Raw genomic sequence first — 4,776 nt, 5'->3', positions numbered from 1 at the left:
CTGAAGGCCCCCCGGAGGCCTGGTAGTCTGGGGCAGATGGAGAATCACCAGCCCCAATGTCAGGGAAACAGGTCTGAAAAACCCCAAATCTTTCTTTTCCATTAGTCTCCAAACAAGTCCATTTGGCAGAGTAATTAAGAGTACTGAATCCAGCTCTTTCTGTCTCTGGCTGCGGCACCAAGAGGAGCTGTCGCCATGTCCGCACATCTGCAATGGATGGTCGTATGGCACTGCTCCAGTTTCCTGATAAAGAGGAACAAGCAGACATACAGCACCGAACCCAATAATCTGAAGGCTTGCAATTCCTTCCGCTACAACGGTATGATTCACCGCAGACGGTGGGCGGTGGGCGTGGAGCCGGCAGCCGATGGCAAAGGCGTGGTGGTCGTCATGAAGCGGAGATCCGCCAGCGAAAGCCGGCCACCTCCTACGTGCAGACCACCATCAGCAACAACGCCCGGGCCACCCTCAGCAGCATCTGACACGTGATCCGCGAAAACAAGTACAGCCTGGATCTGCGCATGGCTGCCACCCGCAGAGCCAGCGCCATGCTGTGCGGCCAGAAGCCCGTGATGGTGAAGAGGGCGCGGCCGTCCGGCCAAGAGCTCCTGAACACCACCCCCAAGAAATAAAGGTGTCAGCTGACCCTTAAAAAAAAAAAAAAGTACTGAATCCAGAGAAAGACAGACTTGGGTTCAAATTCTAGATCCACCACTTCCTAGTTGTGGAGTCTAGGCTAAGTCTCTTAACTTTCCCGACTCAGTATCCTCATCTGTATAGTGGAGTTGACAACAGCACCTTATAAAAATGTTGGAAAGATTAAATGAGGCACAATAAATAGTACCTCTTACTTTTTCTCATGTTATTTTCCCCCTAGTATATACAAAGTTAGAAGGAAATAGTACAGCTAGAACTAGAACCTGTGTCTTCAGATTTTCCCTCTCTCTACCTTAATCCACTCCACCCCTAAAATTATTCACACTTTGGGGCTAAAGCAGTGCTTCCCAACCTTCCCATCACATTCCATACACTCTGGGTTAAACTAATGAGTCTGTTTGAAGCCTGAAGGTCACTGTCCCATCAGAGCTAGAGGTTCTGGCTGTCCCAGGCTCTACCTGGCCACTTGAGACTTGAGGGCTCTATATCTCAGGACACTTGTCACTTGCCACTGTCCTTCAGCTGGGGACCTTAGGGTTAAGGTGTTGATAACCCTTGGTAAGAGCCATCATTGCTTGCCCAGAGTGACACATTAATTCATTGTTGGTAAATCAGTCTTAGACCAGTTATTCAGTCTCCTAGTGGGAGTCCAGAGGCCAGAGCCCAGAACATGGAGATTGGGAAGAAAATCAGACGTTGACTCCAGTCCAGGAGTCATGCCTCAAACGCATGTGATCTTGGGCAAGTCACTCTCCTTTTCTGGCCTTTACTTTTCTGTATGAAGCAGAAAGGAGTTAGACTAGAGGAGAGATCCGCATGATCCCTTCTAGCTCTGATATTCTAAGAATCAGGGATTCTATGAATTCCCCATTGCTCGGCTGTATTCTGCTCCCGGTGATCTGATTCTTGCCTCTGGTTCAGGTAAATGTACCAAATGGTAGCCTCGTCCCAACCGTGTAGGTACTCCCAGCTCTTTTCACACATTATTGGCTGGTCTCTGAAAATAACCCCAGTCTGGCTCAGACAGAGGGCAGAGCCATCTCTGTGCCCTGCCCCCATCGACAGCATTTCTCTGAGTCTTCTGACCGTCCAGCTTCCCTGTGGTCACTCCATCAGCCTCTGGGAGAAAAGCACTCCTAGTTTCCTAAGTCATCTCTAGTTCCCAGAGCTCCCAGGGCTTGTACTATTGTCTGGGCTCATGGAGAAGGCAGGGGGTGACTCTAGCAAGTGCAGCAGCCTTTCTGAAGGAGGAGGCAGTGGGCTGGAGGCAGATCCTCAGGAGTCTGGATTGCCATGCTCTGGAAGCTGGACTTGGCTTTGTGGGCAGTGAAGAGACACCATAGGCTTGAAACAGAAGAACGATATGGTCAGAATTTATGCTCACAAAGTCTTTGGGCTCCATGGAATTGGACTGGAGCAAAGAGAGATTGCAGTGTAAGAGAAATGCAGGCCAGAAACATGACATAGTAGGAATAGCAAAGAGGGAAAATTTAGGAGGTTAACTGGCAGACTGAGTGACTGACCAATTGGCTATTCAAATGCAAATCTGACTGCAGTACTGTGCTGGGGAACTGGGATTATACTGTCATGGGATAAGGGGACTGTCTGGTTCTTTGGTGTGGGAAGAAAGGGTCTCAGGCTTAGAGACAAATACATTAAAATCCCTTCAATAGTTCTTTACACTTCTTACAACTTTCTCTTATTTGGTCCTCTCAACACCTGTGTATTATTGTCTCTGTTTAGCAGATTAAAAACTCGAGGTAGTGGCAGAACTAGGACCTTGAATGCACATATCCTGACTCTTGGCCCTATGTTTGGCCACAGAAGACTGCTTCCCTGTATGGTTGGCAGGCAGAGGTAGTGGGAAGTTCGCTTCCTACTGCTCACCCCAGCCCCCATAGCCCCAACTCTGCCACCAAATGGTGATGTGCCTCGAGCACCCTTTGCTGCTCTCTGCCTCATTTGTTTTAGGTCATATGAAGAGGTGGGTGGGACCAAGTGAAAGTTTTTGACAGTCAGATGCAAATGAGTGATCCCTTTTTTTTACAAAGGAATCTTACATGAACCACGATAATGAACTCAAATAGAAGAGAACCTGCTCAGGCTGAGGCAGAGGTATTAGATTCAGAGGTATCTGTTTGGACAGTTGTCATGCTTGCCCTACCATGTGGCAGCCTTCATGACACTTCTAGAATCCCGGAGGTTCCATGGGCCACAGTTTGCAAACCCCTGGACTGGCCGACTACTGTGTGAACATCCTAGAGCAGAGGACTCTCAGCCTGTGTCCGCAGATAGGATTCAGGAACTTGGATGGAAAAAAATTCCATCTTTATTTTCACTAACCTCTAACTCAAGTTAAATGCCATGTTCCATTATGAATATAGCCAATTACCATAGTAATATTGACAGTTCCTGTGACTGTCACCAAGAGAAATCACAGATATTTTCTTATCATATTATAGTCATTGTAGGTCTCTCAAAATATCACTTATGCTCATTACTTTAAAATAACAAGTTATTATGTCTTCTGTCAGATCTCTCTCTCCTTTTTTTTTTTAACGCCTACAGCACCTGGTCTTCCTAGGTGGTCTCCCATCCAAGTACTAACCAGGCCTGACCCTGCTTAGCTTCCAAGATCAGATGAGACCGGGCACATTCAGGATGGCATGGCCGTAGACCAGATCTCTTGTTTAATATATTAATAAGCAAGTACATATTAGGCTATCATAAAAAAAAAAATTTTAAATACCTTGAAAACTGTATTTCAATATGATTGGTTTCCCTTATAGTCCTATGTATTTTATTTCATGCACTTAAAGACATTCTGAGAAGGGGTCCATAGTCTTCACCAGATTGCTAGAGAAGTCTATGGCATTAGTAAGGTTACCCGTCCTAGGACTTCTATTCCAGAACAGAGAGAGTTGGGGAGTTTGTTGAAGCCTGCCAAAAGAGGGTATGTAGGACCTAGGATCCCCAGGGGCCCTGTGCTCCAATGGGCACTTTCTGAGCCCGAGGAAAATGAGACAGGAAACTGGGGCAGGAGCAAAGGGACTCTAGGAAGTGGAGCAGAAGCCAACAGGCCAGGCTGATAGGGTTCAGTCTAGTGGGACAGAACTGAATTCCTTAGCCCTAATCCCAGCTAGGCTTCTTGGGGGATGCCAGACTCCTAGGTCCTAGTCTTGGTTCTGTCATCTCTCTTCTCATTCTGTTTCCTTCTCTGGGCTAACATAGTGGAAGCAACAGTGGCTTCAAGGTCAAGAGAGACCCTGCTTCTAGATCTGACTCTGCCTTGCCTTGCTGAGTGACTTTGGACAGGTCACCTTCCTTTCTCAGACCAGGTTTTATTTCTGTATAATTTCTGGCATATATTCTACTACAACCTCTTGCCACACCGTCAGTGGACATTGATGATATAGATCTCACTCTACGATAATTCCATGCCCCCATGTAGATTCAGAAGCCTTTTCGACACTCTACCAATCTATTGGAATTAGCAAACAAAGTGAAATTTATTTGCTATTATAAACCAGATGATTTATATCTAAGGCATCATCCACATTCCACCTCTACAATTCCAGGGCTCTAAAGATCTGATCTCAGAAATCCAAGTAAGATACTAGGTAGATATGAAGATTTATCAAGCATGATTATTTCTGGTGTGTGTGTGTGTGTATGTAAGAGAGGAAGACAGAATGTTTTCAGCGGGGCTACAGATTTTCTCTTGTGCACTGCACAGCAAAAATGGGGTCAGAATAGGACACTCAGATGCTGAAATCTCAACAGCCTCCTGAAAGAAATGAGCAGAGGCACATGTCCCCAAGCATCTCGTGTCACAAGGAACATCAGGCATGTAGTGCAGTGGAATGATGGTGACAAAGAGTAAATAACACTGGCTAACTCCTGGTGTCATTTACATAGACACTGATCGCACATAGTCGGCTAAGATGTGGACGTACTGAATACTTGTGGCTTCTCCCCCAAGCAGCACAGAAAGTCACTTAGGAAGTTATTTCAGAGTGGGCATGAGTTACGGGTAAAGCCCAGAAAGATGCCATACTGTACTTAATGTCATAGGCAGTTCAAGCCAGTACTAGGAACAGGGCCCAGGTCTCTGCAGAC

The 4,776-nt window shown here is 46.4% G+C and overlaps 2 pseudogenes; one reads left to right on the top strand and one right to left on the bottom strand.

Annotated features, from left to right (window-relative positions):
- The first annotated feature begins 174 nt into the window (after positions 1 to 174).
- LOC102889461 lies at positions 175 to 632 on the top strand (annotated as a pseudogene).
- Positions 633 to 3,216: 2,584 nt separating this feature from the next.
- Positions 3,217 to 3,335, bottom strand: LOC112475339 (annotated as a pseudogene).
- Positions 3,336 to 4,776: the final 1,441 nt, after the last annotated feature.

The sequence above is a fragment of the Pteropus alecto genome, unplaced genomic scaffold (genome assembly GCF_000325575.1).
Source record: "Pteropus alecto unplaced genomic scaffold, ASM32557v1 scaffold40, whole genome shotgun sequence".
Taxonomy (NCBI): Eukaryota; Metazoa; Chordata; class Mammalia; order Chiroptera; family Pteropodidae; genus Pteropus; species Pteropus alecto.
Note: the sequence above shows the minus strand (reverse complement) of the source record. Positions and strands in the feature narration are given on the sequence as shown.